A 21,052-nucleotide genomic window follows, 5' to 3' on the forward strand; every position below is an offset into this window, starting at 1 on the left:
CTACCCTTACCTTACTCTCTCCCTGTCTCCAAGAGTGCACAGGTCTTCTAAATTAAATCTGTATCACTGATTCAGTCATGGTCCAACAGGAAACAGATGGCACTCTCAAAACAGTATAATTTGAGGAGGGTTTATTTACAACAGGACTGTTTACAAAGATATGGGTATAAGGGAAATCACAAGAGACAGCAAAGTAACCCAGGACTAATAGCATCTGGGTAGTTAACCTCGAGGTCCATAGAGATGAGGGGAGGGAGCACTTACTGGGACCCAGAAGAAGAGAGAGTTAAGTAGAGTCTCCTCCTTTGAGAGGAGTAGTAAACTGTTGTGGGATATAGCCAGCCTACCTCTTGGGCTGAAAGCCAGAAGAATAATCTCTTAACATCAATTTCCTAACTCAGTCTGGCCCCCCGCTGTGGCTCCATTATGAAGCCAGAGGGCATTGGAACCCATTTACATAAATCTATACAGGTCAGCCATAAATTTACATGCCAATAATATTTTAGCTGCATTACAAAGTTTGGCTATGTGATATTTCATTGTTTAGTTCTAAATACTTTGCATGTTCAATTACCATTTCTTTGACCCAAGGATTATTTAAAAATGAATTTCTAAGTTTTCAAATTTGTAACTTTATGACTATCTTTCATAATTGAATAACAGTTTTCTTGTTTTAAAATTGGAAAACATAGTCTTTCTTATATAATTTTTTGTTGTTGTTATTTCCTGAGTCTTTTGTGACCCAATAGATGGTCAATTTAAAAATGATCAATTTAAAAATGTTCAGTGTGTGGTTGGTAAGATCGTATGGTCCCTAATCATTGATTATAGAGTTCAATATACGTCTATTAGTTATAGTTAATTTTGTTGTTCAAATTTTATATATTCTGACTTTTTTCTTTTATATGCTTTATCTAAGACTTAAAGTTTTATTTGCTTGGTGATTTGGTTTTTGTGAGTTTGGTCAACATTTTTAACTTTGCTTTTTTCAGTTTCTTATTGCAATTCTGTCAATCTATATGTTTATATAATATACAATTATGTAACTAAAATTAAAGTAACTGCCAAAATAATTTAGCATAGCTATGTAAATCTATTTCCTTCTATTATTATAATAATCCTCTTTGTCCTTAATGAGCCTTTTTTGTCTTTAATAACTTTTTCCTGGAATTCTATTTTATCTGCTATTACCATAGCTAAACAAGCTTTATTTTTGACAGTATTCTGTCAGATATATTTTTCATCCTTTAATTTTCAAGCCTTTTGTGTACTTACATTTTGGGTATCTCATAAATAACATACAGCTAGATTTTATTCTATATTTTGGTCACTGAGAAAAAATAAGAGGCAATTTAAATCTCTCCACTTTTATTGAGATTACTTACACATTTGGAATCTTTTTTTGTTTGTTTCTGCAACTATGCTTTTCTTTGCTTTACTCTTCTCCTTTCCTGTCTTATAGTGGATTGACCAAACTTAACTCTTTCCTCTCTCTTCCTCTCTCCCTCCCTTCCTTTTTTCTCTTTATATTTGGATTGAAATGTATACATTTATTGACTTGATTTCTATTTTCTTATGGCATTCTTAATTCAACAATGCCTAAAGTTAAGCAATTCTCTACTATACTCTCACAAAAATAAGGACCTAAAAATACTTTAAACTTTCCATTTTGTAATTACTAATTTGTGTTTATGTCTACTTTGTTCACAAACACCACCAAATTATTTATTTTTATTATTGACTGTTTGGAACTGATGCTTCCTTAGTTTTACCCATCAGTTTCTTTGTTCACTTTTGCTTCATAATCACTTGATTCTTGAACTTTTGTTTCTTCCTTCAGGTTGAATTCCTCTCCTACTGATGTTCATTCTTCTGCAGTTTTTACAGAAAGGGTTTGTGAATGGTAAATTCTCCCAGTATTTTTTTTCCTAAAATTATCATTATCTCACTTTTATGTTTTGGAATAGTTTGGTTGGTGTTGAAATTCTAAGTTCATAGTTATTTTCTCTCAGTCCTTTGGGAAATCTCATTTCTTTGTCTTTTGACTTCTTTGTTACTAATTTTTTTTTGTTGTAAGTAATCTGCTTCATCTCTCTGGTTGCTTTTAAGATTTTGTAAGATTTCAGTTCCTTGAGTGTCATCACATATGTTTAGATGCAGAATTGTTTTTTAACCTTTCTCAGTGTGCTTCTTCAATCTGAGAACTCATGACTTTCTTCAATGCCAGAAAAATCTCAGCCATCATTGTTTTGAATAGTGCCTCATGTCTTATTCTATCCAACTTATTTTTCTGGAAAACCTACCATTTGTATTTTGATCATTCTCATTTTGTCATCTATAAATGTTGACCACTCTTTGCTATCATTCTTATTATTTTCTGTAGTATTCTGTGTAATTTCCTCATATCTATCATCCATCTCTCTCTCTCTGCAGTTGTGTTTTTCCCAGCTGTTTAACCTGCGTGTTGAGTTTTATTTCAATGACTAATATTTCTACTTGGATATTTTACAAATCTGCTTTCCCCATGGAATCATATTTTTATTATGGTTTTTATGTTCTCTTTTGTCCCTTTAATTATCATGTTCAGTGTACTTATTGTGTCATCTATTTTAGATATCCTATTATCAGAAGTTCTAATTTTCCTTTTTGTTTTTGCTGACTCTTTTTCATGGCTGACCATTTCCTTGGGTGACTGATTTTTTAAACTTATCTTCCATGGAGCTTGTTCTTCTGTGGTAGCCTCATTCACCCTCGGTTGTGTCCTCATAGGAGAGTTACAGTTTTTTCTTTTATGGTGTCTGGGATATCTTCAATTTAAGATCAATTTTTATGCATTAATTTATCACTTGTGATTCTTGAATTGGTAGCAGAAATTCAGACCCTTTTTTCCACCACAATCTCAAGGTACACTTTTTCTAGTCTAGTTTCCATATAGAAGGAGCAACTCTTCCAGCGACCCATCTTTACAGAGAGGTTTCAGTTATAGGTCTTCACCTTTCATGGGTTCAAGGCCACATTTACTTCCTCCAGCCTGGGCATTATAACCCTTTTTAGTTAGCTGTTTGATGTATGTTCTCATTTGATATCCCTTAGGTGTCCTTAGCATTAGCCAAGTTCAAACTCTGGCTTTGATTTCCTTATTTATTTTAACAGCATGAGGATTTTCCATTCCTCTATTTTGAGCTTTGTTATACTAAAAGCATCATTTTGTTACATCCTGTATTTCTAAGTGTTTGAAGGAGAAAGCAGGTGCACATTCCAGCAACTGAGCTTGCTTTTAATGTATTTGACAACTTTGTGAGGCAGGGATATTTTTAATTCCTTTTACAAAACCTCATGGAACATCTACAATGTGCAATGTTCTAAATCCTGGGAATACAGAAGTGACTAAGATGTAGTCCATGATCTAAGGTACATGCAAATAATGATTACAATTAAAGGTGAAAATTTATGCAATAAAGGTATGAATAAAATGATACAGAGAGAAAATCTGGCTCTTCATTTTTTTCGAGGGTAGAACTGAATTTCAAGCTATTGATAATGACTTGCCCAGTTTCAAACAGGTATTAAAGATAGAACCAGGATACATGTTCCACTTTTCTAACAGAAAATCTTGTGCTTTTTAAAGCGTAAATAGCAGCTGCAGCTTCAATTTAAGTGTTACTTTGTGAGCAGTGAGGGAGTTCACTTAGAGTGCTGGTTACATATCAGATTTATGATGAATAAACACTTATTAATTAAATACTCTTCAGAGAGACTTGCATCTCTCACCCACAGCCCCATTTGAGAAAAAAATTTTTTTCTTTAGGCCTGAGCTTTCTCCAGCCACTGCTTTCACAGCACTGAGGACAGAGAACTCAGGGGCTAAATGAAGGTAGATTGCAAACCAGAAATTGGTGTTCCAAAAGTTCTGAAGTGATAGAAGGCAACAGAAAAAGCCCTACTAGGATGAGAATTTAATTCTAGAGTAGAGGCTTGATAGAGTTTTATATTCAGTGGGAGGGAAGGAGATAATATCTAGGACAGTTTATAGCCTCACTAAACAAGGACTTCACATTGAAAACATCTAGAGAACCACAGCCAAGCCTCCTGCTGTTCCCTGCTATTGAGGAGCAGAGAGACTTTTCAGAGACCTTACCTTAATTTCCTGTCCAGTTGGCAGCCTTTGAATTTTTCAATAAGTTTTATGTTAAATAATGTTGGGTTTTTTTCCTCTTTAAATGCCAATTTTTTCATGTGATTATGTGTCTGCTTTTGATCTGGAAAGTGCTCTGAAAGGCATTGTTTCATCTGATATTAATTTGAAATGCAAAACAGAAAGAAGGGGCAGGCAGATTTGCTACATTGATGATGTTTTGTAGCTAATTTGATTTATGGGATAGAAGGGAATGTCAAGAAAATCTTAAGTATTCAGTTCAGCAGATATGTCTGATGCCTCTTATTTAACCCACCGCTATTTTCTTTTCAGAAAATACTATATGCATAGGGGGAAAAAAAGCCTATGGCTATTTGTGTAGCCTGTTCAACTTGGCCCAATAGTTCAACCTTAGCTGATTGTCAGATTTCACAAACTTGTCCACTGGTGCTTTGTTTCTTAGAGTCTTGAAAGAATTTCAGTTTTCTTAACATTTCCAGTCCCTCATTATTAAAATACAATTCCTTATCAGCTAATAATTTAGGATTTGACAGCTATGGGTGATAGAAATATGGACTGAAGAAAAGGAGTTTTTCAGAAGGACAACATGGGACGATGAAAAGAGAAGAAGGGGCATTATTTTAGTATCATATTTGTGTGAATTTGAAAGTATATCTTCCCCAGATCTCACTCCTTTACTCCAGATATATGTATATTAAACCACCAACCAGACACTCCTCCTACTGGTTGTATATATGCCTCCAACAGTATGTCCAGATTGAATTTCCAAAGCCAGAAACTTGGGCAACCATCTGACTCCTGTGTTGTCCTTTCCAAGTCCTGCACTGTAATATTACAATTTGCTATCATTTATTGAGTACCTCCTTATCACCTTCTATATGTCAGGCTATGTAGTAGGTGACAGATATATATGTTAAACTATCTCATTTAATGTTAAGAACAACCATCTTTGCAACCTGTTACTGTTCCATTTTTCAGATGAGAACATTGAAGCTCAGAGAGCTTAAGTAACATGCTCATGCTCAACTAGGCAGTAAGTGACAGAGTCATAATGCATTATTTTCAGTTTCCTGGACATGCCTCAAGTGGTTTCTAGAACTTTCCTTCTCCACTTCTTTGTCTGACTATCCCTTTCTTATCTTTCTGTCAGGACTCAGCTTAAAATGCACTTCCTCCATGATCTCTGGTTTTTCAAGTCTGGTCTGAATGTCTCTCCCATCCCCATCACCAATATCTCTTCCGCTATGATTATCCTTATTGCATTAAACTTCGTTTAATTGCCTGCATCCACCATTATTAGTATATGAAGGTGAAGACTACTTTCCTTGCCATCAAATCCCTAGGCCATAGCATGTAGCAGATACTAAGTATTGGTTTAAAGAATGAAAGAGTGTTGGGAGAATGAGAAACACAAATTCTGTTGACTTCTGAACTATTGCCTTGGGCTGGCCCTTTCAAATTTTCCTTTTTCTAGAACGATTCCTTGTCCTCAGAGCTGTTCCATCTTAGTTCCCAGGTGTAAAGCTCACTGCCAGATTCTACAAGTTGCTCAATTGCAGGGAGCAAATACAAGCATTTACCTTGTTTATTTAACATAGCAGAACGTTTGCATTTTGCTGTTTTATCCTATCGGCTTGGTAGGGACACGGCTTTCTTGTTTATCCTTCCTTCATTATGCCATTTCATAGGATTACAGGGTGTCAATGTTCAAATGGAACTTAGAGACCACTTAATGAAATCCCCCAGAGAAAACGTAGTCCCAGAAAGATAAGGCAATTGACCAAGATCCTGCTGCTAACAAGCAGTAGCCTCTTTTTGTTTTATTTATTCTGTGTCTGTCCACAATGTTCCCTCTCTTGGGGTCAGATTGATCTCCATTTGGGAAGGTGGTCACACCTACTAGTCTGAGGTCTACCAACCAACCTTTGGACACTCAGAAGGACTTTACTTCTTTGCGGTTTGCCAAAAAGCTGACTTCAGTATTAAAAGAAGGTGTCTCATTATCTGGTGTTATAACCTTAGAGCAGCCAGCAGAGTGATCGGTCACACACTAAGAAGAAAACACTGGACAGAACAACAGCCAGTTCTGTCACGCCTCCAAGGGTTTGCAGCTCAGCCATGACATCTGGCTAAAGGATTTGCAGAGACCAGTACTGAACTCACTGAAGCCGTGTACTCACATCTGGAGTCTAGACTGAGTGGCTCTCTCATTTGGGCTCACAGACTCTTCACACCTCCTGCACCTCTCTCTCTAGCTCTCTCACTTTACTTTTTCACTTTGCCAACTTTTTTTTTTTCTATCTGCCTCTCCTGATTTTTTTTTTATTCTTTCATTTATCCTTTCATTTTTCTTTCCTCAAATTACTTCCGGCTTAAGTTTTTCCAGATACTCCCGACAAACGTCTTAGAGAAAAGTTTTTCCCAACAATGAGGAGTCTATCAGGGCATGATGTCAAACTGTATGGTGTCTTAGAAAGGTTCAAGACCTTCCACTAACCAGCTGCATCTCTTTGGAAACTCAATATCATTGGGGCTTGATTTTTCTTATCTTTAAAATGAAAAAGTTGGATCACATTTGTCATATTCCAACTATTTTTAAAGTTGCAGAATCCTTTCTTCAAATAAAATCTTACAAGAAGCATCAAGATGGAGAAAATATTGAAAAAAAGCTTTTCTGGCTAACATGGGAGCGTGGGGAGAATAACTGTTTCACCTTCAAGAGTTCTTTATGGATGCTGGGAGCAGTAGAGGTCCTGAAATGCACAGTTGGAAAACCCCTAGCCCAGATGATCTTTAAGGTGTCTTCTATCTGGTAGGCATGGAAAAAACAATAATGATCATCACGTATTCTTTGCCCCCTTACATTCCTCAGCCCCTTGAGTTAAGTATTGCAATGTGAATGATCTGGCTAACATGGGCAGAAATGATCCATCACCTCTGAGTTGAGACAAGGAAACTCATGTGTGATTCTTCATAGTTTCTTCCCTTGCTACTGTGACAAAAGAAGCTGCCTCTTTCACAGAGTGCAGCTATAAGATTATGGACCCCTTGTCAGTCTGAGTCCTTGAATATGCTGAGCAGAGAAACTTGTGGTGCCATGATGGACATGTTGTGATTGAAAAATAACCCTTTGGTGTGTGAAGTCATTGGGATTTGGGAGTTAATTTTTATGCTGGAATAAAGCTAGCCTATGTTGATTAAGGTAGCAGGCAAGGACAACAAAATAATGGGAACAAGATCAAACTCGAATATTAGATCGTATTCAACCATCTGCTTGAGTGCGGCCATCTCTTTCTACTGCGTCATACTGGCAGATAAAACCAGCAGTCCCTGTACTGCTTTATTTGAATGAAATTCAGCAGAAAAGGGGTCTACTGATTAACATAAATGCGAACAATTTCAACATCATTAATCCTGAACTCTTCAAATCCAAATAGTTTTTAAACAGAATACTTTCCCAAAATAGAAGCCTATACAATTGTACAGAATCCTATACCTTGGAGATAAAAGTGTTAGACCTCTGGATTGGTTGGAGCAGAGGCTGACTTCTCACTGTAATGCATGATATCTAATGTCCTTCCTGAGGCTTTGTCTGGCTCCCCTCTCCCTTCCCATTCCTGCTCATTACCACCTGGGGGCAATGCTAGCTGAGGATTATTATTAGCACGTATCAACGTAAATACTCCAGCTTCTTCTGGGGGCAAGGGGAAAGTGGGGATAACTCTGAGTCATCAGAGTCTACGCTGATGTCTAGGGTCTATGCTGAATCCCTGAGTTTCCCAGTAGGATTAAGTTCCAGTTATTCAATGGGTTCACTGATTAAATAACATATCCTTTACTGGCTGCTTTCCTTTTTCTGTCTCACCCCTTTCCCCCCCAACTGTTATTTCCTGGTATCACACCCAAAGAGCCACTTAGACTTGAATCCCTATCTCAAGATTTGGGTGGAACTCAAACTAAAACAACAGCCATCTATCCCAACCACTCTGGCTTCAGATCTTACCTCTCTCTAGGAGCTGTCTAAATGGATTTATTGGATAAGAGGCAATTTTAGGCAAGTGGGTGGGGTTTTTTTCATGGATATCACAAAGGGCTTGAAGGTTTTTAAATTAATTTAAAAATTTAGTTAAATTAATTTGGAAATATAGTTATACCTTCTAGTATGGAACCATAGATGTGCCTCCTGATGTGTTTTGCAGTTAAGGAGATTGCTAGAACTCATCCCTCACTTGTTAAAAAAAATCTTATAAGAAGAGGTGGCACCATGCTTTTATTTTGAGTCTAACATTTCCATTGGTTCACAAGTAGAGGTACATTGTCACATGACCAGTGTCTCCAAAATGTTCCTCTTTTCCTAGGTCTAAGTAGTTCAAGGTTCTTGGGAGAGTGTTGAACTGTGGAATGGAAAGGAGCAATGGATAGAAAGGAAAGGAGTCAATTTATAGAAGGGCTTAATATCAAATAGTTTAGTGCACTGGAAACATTTAAGTGCATGAGATGGGAGAAATGATGTTTACAGTCACATCATTGTATTGACTGAGTTTATCATTTCAGGAGTAACACAGTAACAAGTCATAACAAATTATGAGTTGTGGCCACAGAAGGGAGTAGCTAAGATGAAGTGGGGACAATTGAAATAAGATCAAAGAAGTGTGGAGCCTCAGAGTAGGGTTGTATTTTTAATATGTGTTAGTAATGAACTTCATGTTTTCAAAAGCAATGTGCATTTTTCAGTCTTTGATTTCTCAGAAGGATTATCATTGTCTATTTCCTTTTTCTGGCAATATACTCCCCTTGGCTCCATGGCTCTACAATTTTAAGAGGTTTCTTTCCTACTTTTCTCTTTCCATATCCTCTTTTTAAAATGCTGGAGTTCCTGAGGTGTAAGTCTTACACTATCAGTAATTCTCAGTCAGCCTTTTGCCCTGGGTAATTATATCCACTCTATGGTGTTAACTCTCACCTGTATGCTGATGAGGCCCAAATCAATGTCTCCAGCCCAGACTTTTTCTTGCGCTCCTTCAATAAATCTCTACTCAGATACCTCACTGGTACCTCAAACCCAACATGTTCATAGCAGAATTTTACTCAACTTCTTCCCACTTCCCCCTCAAAAAAAAAAAAAAAAAAAAAAACCCTTACAAAACATTGTTTCTATTCTTCTTTTCTCTGTCTTAATAAATGAGGATGCTGGGACCCAAGTTACATGAAGCCAGGGATATTTATAAGTTTTGTCCACTGATGTATCCCCATTAGAACCATGCCTAAAAAAGAGTAGTTATTAAAAAAATACTTGAATGAATGAATCCTTGGCTTGTCTATCCTCTATAAAATCAATTAAATTCCTAGCTCTGGTTAGTTGCTAGCTAAATTTATGTCCTCCTCATCAGAGCGCAAGAACTTAGTAAGAATCCAAAAATAGGAAATAAGTTTATCACGTCATTATTAGTGGCACCAAAATTTAGTATTAATATATATGACTTTCAATAGAGAAATAATTAAACATATGACATTCCAAGACTCATAATAGTGCTTAAAAAGAACTTTGAATATTATGGGAAAAAAGAATAATATATAATGTTACATTTTATTAAAGGAGCATGGATTATTTTAAATATAGGATATCTTGAGTATACATACATAACTGTATATATGTTTAGTGTATAAAGAAGTGACTAGGAGAAAATACTGCAATATGTTAACACTGATTATCTTTAGTATAATGGATAATTTTTATTTTATTCTTTATGTTCTTGGCCTTTTTCCAAATTGTCTAAGCATGTTTTACTTTTATAGTAAGAAAAAACATATAATTAAAATAATTTTATGTAATAGAATCAAGGCTAATCATTTTATTCTTACCCATGTTTGGTCTTTTAAAAAAATTTCATGGGGCTTCCCTGGTGCCACAGTGGTTGAGAATCTGCCTGCCAATGCAGGGGACACGGGTTCGAGCCCTAGTCTGGGAAGATCCCACCTGCCGCGGAGCAACTAGGCCCGTGAGCCACAACTACTGAGCCTGCGCGTCTGGAGCCTGTGCCCCGCAACAAGAGAGGCCGCGACAGTGAGAGGCCCGCGTACCGCGATGAAGAGTGGCCCCCGCTTGCCACAACTAGAGAAAGCCCTCGCACAGAAACGAAGACCCAACACAGCGAAAAATAAATAAATAAATAAATAAATAAATTTATAAAAAAAGAAACTGTCAAACTGGTGTACCATTTAAAAAAAATTTCATGGTTTTCTTTTATTATTCAGTAAATTTCACTGAAAACATTTTCTTTTGATTTTTAAAAATGGAGCCAAATGTTTATTTTGCTATAGAAGTATTATATGGCTTCTTTTATTTTCTGTCTCTCATTGTTTTTTTAAACACTAATATACAATGGAATATGCCATTCTTTTTATTTTATGTAACAATTTACAAAATAATTGCGCTATAGATGTTTCTGTAAAACATAGAGAGCCAGGCCACCGATCAATCTTGATTTTTTTTTTTTAATAAATTTATTTATTTATTTTTGGCTGTGTTGGGTTTTCATTTCTGTGCGCGGGCTTTCTCTAGTTGCGGCGAGCGGGGGCTACTCTTCATCGCAGTGCGAGGGCTTCTCATTGTCGTGGCTTCTCTTGTTGCGGAGCACAGGCTCTAGACGCGCAGGCTCAGTAGTTGTGCCTCACGGGCTTAGTTGCTCCGCGGCATGTGGGATCTTCCCAGACTAGGGCTCGAACCCGTGTCCCCTGCATTGGCAGGCAGATTCTTTTTTTTTTTTTTTAATTTTATTATTTATTTATTTATTTATTTTTATTCTTTTTGTTTTTAACATCTTTATTGGAGTATAATTGCTTTACAATGGTGTGTTAGTTTCTGCTTTATAATAAAGTGAATCCATTATACATATACATATGTTCCCATATCTCTTCCCTCTTGCATCTCCCTCCCTCCCACCCTCCCTATCCCACCCCTCTAGGTGGTCACAAACCACTGAGCTGGCAGGCAGATTCTTAACCACTGCGCCACCAGGGAAGCCCTTGATTTTTGTATTAATGAAGAGGCTGATGAAATATCACCATCCTGAATTTTAACTACTATTTATGAGCTTTTATAGCTCTTTAGCAAGTAAATCTATAAGTTGCAAAACACTAGTGCCCACCACAAGGAAAACACATTTCTCTCTCTTCATATATATTGAAATATGATTGAATGTGATCTTATAAATGAAGATGTTATACACATATAAGGTGCTGTGAGGAAGGACTTCTTAGAGAGGAAAGTAAAAACATGATTATGCAAAATTTAGAAAGATTGTATTACTATGTCTACAAAATATGAGTGTACATAAGATCTTTAAATAACTCATGTTAAACATGATTCATGTTGTGCACAGAGGAAAGGAGTCTATATCTTAATTTCAAATATTTTGGATTTCAGAGAACAACATCCAGGAACCAAACGACTCTCTTTTGTTACATCAGGGTTCAATACTGAGAAAGAAGATGGAGCATATTCTTTCTTTACTCTCCTCCCAAACACCTACAAACTTAGTCTTACATGTTGAGCAAACAGAGTTTTACGTAAGCCTCTTCATTGTTTCCATCATGCTTTCCAGCACACACTCAATCACCCTTCTGTCCTATTTTGGAATAAGCAGTCATGAAATTTTGCTGAAAATCTCTTACTATGCCTTCAAGATTAATTCTCTCCATTAAGTGAACACGGATGGAAATAATTAACCTTTTACTTGGTATTAATAGAAAAAAGTAGAATTTCAGTAGTGCTAACCTACTTTATAGGCTATTACTTCTGTTGTCTCCATCCCATCTCTGTTCCCACATGTGACCATCTGGCTTGCAGAATGCAGCTGTTCGCTGGTGCTATTTGCATGACTACGGGTCCAAAGAGCATTATAGGAGATTAAGGAAACCATGCACATGTTGGAAGGAGAGAGCTGAGTTATGTACCCCAGGAGTTCTCATTTTGGTTAATTTTGGAAAGTACATAGTATATCACTGCTGGGCAATGTGATGGTTAAATCGCCGCTCTGACCTCAGAGAGTGTGGGTGCAGCAATTGGTGTTTGGGAAAAGAAATATGTTTATAGTATTATATGTTCAAATGACATGTGAGATTTAATAAGTGTGAATTCAATATCCCCTGACTTTACTACACATCTACTCTAATCACGGGAAATGCAATGTGGTGCTTGACGTTGTTAGACACATAATCCTACCTTCTATGGAATTGAGAGGACTTCTTGGCCCCTGTAATTCTTTATCATAAGGAGCAGAACTCTGGGTTTTAACAAGCCCTGCAGAAGATTCTGATGCACGCTCGGGTTTCAGATCCACAGCCATAATTCTTCAGCCATTAACTCCAAGTGATGTTTCTTCCTACTGTTTTAGGTCCAACTGTGCTGGGGGTTTTTTGTTGTGGTGTTTTTTTAACCTCTTCCATTCCTTTTGCTTTTTCAGATACTCAATATCTCCTCCTGGAAAACTGAAATAATTCCTGACAAATTTTTCTGCCTCAAATATCCATCTCCTTTGACCTTTTAGTCTTTCTTAAACAACCGTTTCATCATGGCCCCTTATTTCAAATCCCCTGAGTTTCTTCACTGCCACCTGGATGAAGTCCAATTGTCCTACACCGTTTTTTAACATTCCATATTGTACAAATTTCTGACCTAACTTAAGAACTTGTTTCTCCTTCCTGCCCACATTGATTCTCACTCTGGTGAGGTTTATTTTCTTAATTTCTATAGCATTCCTTGCACGTATTTTTCCTCTGTGCTTTTGTATATGCTCTTCTCCCAGATGTAGATCAGTCTTCCTTAACCCTTCTTATGCTTTCAAATCCTAATCACCTTTCAAAGTTCCCTTCCTCCAGGAAGACTTCTCCATCACCTCATCACACCTTGATCTCTCCCTTCCTGTTCATTCCTCTCCTCTGACAACTACTTATACACTACCTTGTATTATTATATACATGCTGTCCTCATGAACTAAAGTTTTGAATTGTACATCTTTGTATCTTTTCACCCAATAGCTTACATGCAACAGCCTTGTGTGCAAAAACTGTATTGGCCTTTGAGTCACAATACCAAAGTTTTGAAAAATTGACAAAATGCTTATCTCCAGTCAAAGTGTTATTCAGATGATTGAAACATTATTATTTATTACTTGGTCATAATTCACTGTGCTAAGTGGAAATTACTGTAGTGTTTTTGGGTAAGGGTGACTGTGATGAGAGGTCATTCTCTGTAGAGGCAGAGGAACTAGGATGCCCAGTGGTAGTGAACAGCTCTGAGGATGAGTTTTTGGACCAGGATAAGGAAAATGAGCACTGTCTTCAGGGTGTATCAGAGAGTTGCAAATAGTCCAGAGACACAAAGATAATACTCTGGGTTTTTTCGTTTGTTTGTTTGTTGTTGCCAGTGATATAAAGACTGAAAAGAGGAAGGAAGGAAGGAAGGAAGGGAGGAAGGAAGGGAGGGAGGGAGGGAGGAAGGAAGGAGGGAGTGAAGGAAGGAGGGGGGGAAGGAAAGGAAAAAGAAGAAAGTTTACCCCATTCTTCTTGCCTTTTCTGGAACAGAGGAAAAGCATTTTGGAAAATGATGTATATTTCCATCAAATATACATCATATGATAAAAGAAGGTCCTGACTGTAAACTCCAGATAAAGCTCTGACTTGCTACAAGGTGTTGGTCAAGTTACTTTCTGACTCTCAGATTCTTCATCCATCAAATGAAGATCCATAGTGTAAGTGCTTGACAATAAGCTTTTCTGACTGCAATGTAAGTGCCTAACATTAAGCTTCTGATTACCGACGCATCCATTTCAAAGACATCCATATCGAATAAACATATTGCCAGCTACACAACTAGATAAATAGCCAGGTCACTCCACCCATGAAGTTCCCCTTTTAGAAAGCCCCTGGCAACCTAGATAACTGACCTCTTGAGTGACCCTGCTTTTCCCTTCCCATGCCCTAATTCCCACTCTTATGTTTTAAATTCGCCAGTAAAGAGTAAACCTATGAAACCTTAGGCACCCCACCCTAGATCCCAATAAAAGGAGAACCCAGGTCCACACTCTCTCTCTCTACCCAGAACCTCCCTGTGTGGCCCCAGGTGTGCTATGTACCATCCAAGAACTGCGAGGAATAAATCTTGTTTTTCAAAGTTCCCAGGTGGTTGTTTCTGAGGTGCATCTTGCAGTCATAATAAGAACCACAAGGCCCAGTCCAGCCACAACACTGGCTCCAGTCCAAGCAGGGAGATCTCTGTGGGGACTCACCACAAGTAGTATGGGCTCAGGTGAGTGCTCCCAGGCATTTCTAGTCATAACATCACTACTGATAGTCTGAGACCAACACAAAACAAGATCATACATCTTTTCCTTGAGGTTATCATAAAGATTTAAGAGATAGTGGCTATTCTTGGATCAGAGTTTGGAAAATTAAATCCTTGTTATTTGGGGGCTAGTTTCAGGACAAGGTGTGAAGTGTGGAGCACTCATAATACCAGAGAACATGACAGGCTTTATTCCTATAGCCTACATTCCACGCTGACTACTGGAGCTTTCAGGCCTACAGGAGCTGTGAAGAGAAGAAAGTTAAATGCTTGAATAGATATGAGAAAAATATCAGGGCTACACCTGTATCTGGAACAACAGATGTTCTCCCTGAGTCTCCCTGGATACAGAAACACCAAGGTCCATTTATTTTTAGAAGATATCATTGCACAGAATCTACAGATTTACAGAGTGCCTGCCATGTGCCAGGCAACATGCTAGGCACATTTGTATATGTTATCTCATTTCATCCTGGTCACACTTCCATAATATAGGTAGCCCAGAGAGGAAATAAGTCAAAAGAGGATAAGTTGATTTACCAATAGCAAAACAGAGATTTTTTTTTTTTTTTTTTTACTTCAAAGATGATGTCCTTTCTGCTGTGCCAGGATGCGATTCTAAAGTCAGCATAAGCTAGTAGAAGGAACCTCACACAAGAGAAGGTGAACTTATGCTCATTGTACAGAATATTTGATACAAATGGGAAACTGCATTATTAGAGCCCTGAGCTCCCTACTTTATTTGGGATAAGCTATGCAAAGACATATAAGCTAAGAATATTGAAGAGTGGACATCAGTAAAGATATCACACATCCATGCCAAGGATACAGTTCCACAAAATTGTCAAGCAATAGAGGATCCAGTTTCATGAATAACTAGCATAGATCACTCCAACTCTCAAAATCCTGGGTTTTTGCTCCTCCACTGCTCCATTTGGTATGTAGTGGACTTTGGACATCAGAGATAAGCCCTTACACGGTGGTTCATTAACTATTAAGGAATCATAGGTATAAGTATGAGATAGGTCCTCTAGTCCAGCCATTGGTCCTAAGCACTTATAAGGGGACGTTCCTGCATACTTCATTTGGTCCATTGGCTTCAGCATGCCCCTGGCCTTAGAATATCATTAAACATCCTGAACCTATTTCTTTTTCCTATTCTGTCCTCAGTGTCCTGTCAACCCTTGATTATTTTAAGATCCTCAGAAAAAGAGCTCCTTCATGACTTTCCTCTTGCAAAAGAGCAGATTAACTCTTCTAGAAGAGATTGATGGCACATTTAGAAAGGCCCAATTTCTATAAACACAAATCAAGTCTTACATCTAGCTTGGCAAGGAGATGGAGCAAGTCCCTGTTATTTGCTCCCAATGCTTCACCCCTCAAAAGACTAACAAAAAGGTTGCTTGCTATAGCGATGAAAAATAAAATACAAGTTAAATCCTCAAGGCACACCACAAGACAAGCCTTTGGCAGCATGCCTTGGTTCATTTATATTTCAACAGAGCCCATTTTTCCATATTAAAATGAACATATGGAAATTAGAAGAAGGAAAAGGAGAGGAAAGGATGAATGTAGCAGTAAAAAGAATCCAAATGGAAGAACTTAGGTATCAGATTAATAGTACATTTCTGAAATTTTGTTCTGTCAGTGCTTAATTAATCTGTGTACTAATCAAGGTAAACACTTGCTACTCTAACCTTGAAATTTCAGTGACCTAACACAGTAAAAGCAAATCTTCCCACACACCACAGCCCAATACATATCAGCCCTTGGAAAACATGGGCCACTCTGCTCCACACAGTCATTCAGGAACCCAGCTTATAGCTTGCCACCTTTAAGAATTTCATATTCTTAAATTACATCAATTGCTTTTGGCAAAGTGAAAGAAAATCAAGCACAAGTGGAGAATATGTTAGGAAGTTTCTAAGAATCAGGACTGAAAGGGATATCCATCACTTTCTCCCACATTCCATTGGCCAGAACTCAGACACATGGTCTCATCTATCTGCAATGAGAGCTATAAATATGGCTTAAGGAATAAAAAGAACAGGGTTTAAAGAAAACCAGTTTTGTCTGTGTAACAGTTAGGGACCAGAGCTAGGAATTGTTCCCCCCTAGTAGTACCCCTGGCTGAATGAGAGGGGAGTATCCAGCCAAACTATAGAAGTCTCTGGTTAGTTTTCTTATGTTCAAACTGTTATGTGGTAAAAGTAATTTTGACTCTCTTTTGCACTTGGTACAAATACACAAAATGTACTATTAATTTTTTTCAATGTAGATGAAGAGGTTTTTATGTACTAGTTCAAATCTATATAGCTGATGCTATGAAAACATTTGATAGGTGTCTATATTTGTGCTGGCTTAGAAATTTAAGAGATTTTCATGGGAAATTACAATTTGGAATGTACCTGGGATGGAATTTTCTTACTAGATGATTTACTAATCTTGAACACTATAAAAAACAAACAAGCAAAAAAAACCAAAAAAACAAAAAACAAAAACCAGTGTGTTATTTTCTTCCAAAAGAGTTTCTTTAAGTAGAAATAGAAAGGGTTACTGTGTGGTTAAAAGGGAAATTTAAAAACTCATTTCAGCAAGATATATTTTCTTCTACTCACTCAAAAATGCATGATAGGACTTCCCTGGTGGTGCAGTGGTTAAGAATCTGCCTGTCAAGGCAGGGGACACGGGTTCGATCCCTGGTCCGGGAAGATCCCACATGCCGCGGAGCAACTAAGCCCGTGCGCCACAACTACTGAGCCTGCACTCTAGAGCCCGCAAGCCACAACTACTGAGCCCACATGCCACAACTACTAAAGCCCGCACGCCTAGAGCCTGTGCTCCGCAACAAGAGAAGCCACCGCAATGAGAAGCCCGTACACTGCAACGAAGAGTAGCCCCTGCTCCCCGAAACTAGAGAAAGCCCACGTGCAACAACAAAGACCCAACGCAGCCAAAATAAATAAATAACTAAATAAGTGTTCCTTTAAGAAAAAAAAAATACAGGATAGCAAATACTCAATAATTAATTATAGCTCAACATCATGAAAATATAGTTAGGTTTGTTGCAATTTTCCCAATACTCCTCTAGGTTGTTATTAGAAGGCACTAAAATAACCCTAAACATGTTATTAGTGCTAATGATAAATGTTATGTGCATAGAGGTGTAGAGGTCAAGGTTTAACCAGAAAAACAAAACCAAGTTCAGATATCTACACTCAGGGACTTGGTTATACAAGTGATGGTTATACAAGTATACTGAAGAAGAGATAGTCAGGTAAGCCAAGAGATTCTCACAGCAGGAAGTCACTCCCACTTCTAGGTTGGAGAGACAAAGTGAGGAGATGGTGTTCCCTGAGCCCATGGAGCAGCATCACTTGGTGGAAACTGGAATCATAGGAGATATGTCTGGTAGGAGCTAATGATGTGGAATGTATGAAGCCAACACCCAAGAACCTGCCCAAAGCGAAGAAGGGATAAAAATAATTGGCTTATTTTCCCTCTTCACCTCCCACAAGGCCCTTTCTCTGCCTGCCATTGATCAAATGCAGCCAAAGGGTGGACGCCAGACTGATTGGAAAATGCTTAACACCTGCTCTTCCCCTGATGCTACAGAGGACAGGGGAGTGAAGAGGAATGCATCTGAGGGAAGCAGCAAAAGCGATGAACGTACCAAGGAAGAGAGCATCATTATGATTTATATACTCCATTGATTTAACTTACTCAATGCAAAGTGATGTCCTCTCTCCACATAGCTGTTTAAAGAACACGTGCCAGTTCAGAAGGATTCCAGATCCTTCCAGTCGTGTCTGAGTAAAAGTAATGCTCAGTTTAACCAAATTGCTACCTAAGGTTTCAAATCACATCTAATCTGCTCAATGTTTAGATTTCTGTCCTTTCTGAAGAAAAACAAAATAAAACAAACTATCACTAAAGTAGTTGGGTCAGTGCATTTAGATTTAGCACAAAGAAGGTCTTCTCCAAAAATGTCTTAGAGATGAACATAGGAAAGAGATTGTGTTCCTTGAGAATCAAAGTGGCAAATACTTTCAACTAAATGTCAAACCAACAGAACAAGTTGATGAACCCTGGGAACTCATTCTCTAATAAACGTTAAGTTAAAATTACACAAATAAATCCCCACACTTCCTACAGATCTCTGAAAAGCTATAACCTTTCTTTGGAGTTAATTCATAATAATGCAAATAACCTAAAAAAAATAAATAATTTCAGACAGGCAGCTCTTTGAAAGGTGATAGAAATGAAACCAAGGTAGCAGAAATAAAGAGTTGGGTGCAAAAAGAGTCTCAGTGCAGTAATGAAAATGACACGTTTTCAACCCGGCACTGCTAAACCTTATTAAAGAAATGTCTAGAAACATGTAAAATGCTTTAATCATTCATAAAAATAATTATGGTTCTCAGCAACTTTAGCCAAATGGATGTCACAGGAATTCTCTAAGGATGATGTCTAATGTGTACTTTGTCATTGAAAGGATATTTTTTCAGAAAGTAGTATGGTCTAAATGGAAAGAGACTGAACTATATGGCCAAAACAACATAAAATTAAAATTCTGATTAGGCGTATGCCAAATGTATGGTCTTGGAACAAAGCATTTTACCACTTGGACCCCCAGGTTTTTCTTCAGTGAAAATGGGATATTTCTTCTCCTATGATTTGTAATAAGAATTAGCAATAATGCTTATAATGGATGTGACACATCGTAAATCAATGTTCCATAATTCTTGGTTATAATTATTATCTTATTCTTATTATTTGAACATTTGCATATCACACATTGACAAACTAACTTCTTCTAATACTATATTTTTCTTCTCATCAAGAAATTGTACCTTCTTGGAAACCACTTCAAAAATGCAAATACTTTTAGGGGGGAGTTACTCTTTTAAGCAGTATCTGTGAACAATGTGATTATTTTTAACACCTCTGCAAAGACTGATTGACAACCACCTAAGAGCAAATTTGGGAAGGGTAGTAGGGTGGAAGAACTAGGACTTAAAGAAAGCTTTATTTCGCATATTAATTGAAGTGTTTGTCGAAAGTGCAGGCAAGTAAGTGCCATCCCCGGCATATTAGAATCCAGGAATCCCCATTTTTAATGTCAAGCCAGTTGAATCTGATTCCTATGGTGCAGGATCCCACCTTGAAGATCATTGCTTTAAAGACAATATGAGGAGTTACGCAGGAGGTATTGAGGGGCTTAGTGGTTATCTCACACAGACTACAGCTCCTTTTTACAATAAAACTGGGTCCAAGTTTTGCTAAGCTTCTTGGTTCTGCCCTATTTCATCGCTAGGAAAACAAGAACAGGCTGAGGGTAACCCAAAGGTTCATATGGCTTGATGCTAACAGCAGAGAGTTCAGGAAATCCCTTGAATGCTAGGCCCTGGTTGGGGGTGGCGGTAGGGGACCTATAATTACATATTTAGAATTGCATTTGGCAAGATAAAAAAATCACTCTCTGCAAAGTATATTGAATTTATCAATACAGGTAGCTCTGATTACCATGGAATGGGCAGCCCTCATTTTGCACAGAGATGGAGCATTGGCAGGCTGTTATATCCCTGACTCATGCCTAAAAATAGTTAATTGTGCTTCTCGCTGGCCACTTGACCTTGACCTTTCTTTCCTTGCTTTTTCTATTTCTGACTTCTCTCTTCTACATTTTGTACTCCCCACATCTGCCACCCTCACTTCTTATCTATCAATGACTGGAGTTGGCCTGTGGCTACAATGGGCACTGACCTCTCCTGTGCATCCTAGCCTAAATGAAAAACAGGTTTAATCGCTGGTTTTATAATAACTATTATTAACAGTAATAAAAATTAATAGTAATAATCATGATTGCTTCCTTTATTCTTACTCCTGCCACTGCTAGAAATATAAAAAGTAAATGAAAAGTTATGGTAAGAAAATTAAAAACAAAATTATAAATGTTCTCATTATTATCTCATATTATCCCCATTAAAAACTTGAAAATACATAGATTCATTGTTATAAAACCATTCTTCAGGGCCAAGATGAAAAACCATCAGTAAATTCATACCAGATTCAAAAGTATTATAAAGCAATTATACTCCAATAAAGATGAAAAACAAAAAAACAAGAACAACAACAAAAAAACAAAAGTAGTACACATTTGTAGTTTGCCCCTTCTCCTCTAATGACTGTCTTTCTGTGACAGAAAAATCTCAACTGCTAAATCAGAGAATAAATATGCAAACTTCCTTTGCTGGTAGAAGTCCGTGAAATGTATTCCTCCTGCTTTTTCAATTTCTGCGCATGGAATTGAGTACCTTGTTCTTGGATCCAGTTGACAATCAAGAGAAGCACACTGTTCCATACATTAGCCTTAGTTACTCTGATTGCTTCAGACCTGGGTGATTTATGAAACTGATAGCAGACCTTCAGAATCAGAAAGGGGCTAAGGCCCAAGTTCTTATTTAATCTGATTTCATGGAAAGCCCTCTTTTCCTTTTGGTTCAGAGGTGCTGTGAAGTATAAAACTTGAGCTGTATATCAATTTCCGG

The 21,052-nt window shown here is 37.5% G+C and overlaps 1 protein-coding gene across 4 annotated transcripts in view; it reads right to left on the bottom strand.

Moving 5' to 3' along the window:
- RNF144B (ring finger protein 144B) overlaps positions 1–21,052 on the bottom strand; it is an 867,397-nt gene that overhangs the window by 33,723 nt on the left and 812,622 nt on the right. The window lies entirely within an intron of this gene.

This window comes from Balaenoptera borealis (assembly GCF_965194805.1).
Source record: "Balaenoptera borealis genome assembly, chromosome: 12".
Lineage (NCBI taxonomy): Eukaryota > Metazoa > Chordata > Mammalia > Artiodactyla > Balaenopteridae > Balaenoptera > Balaenoptera borealis.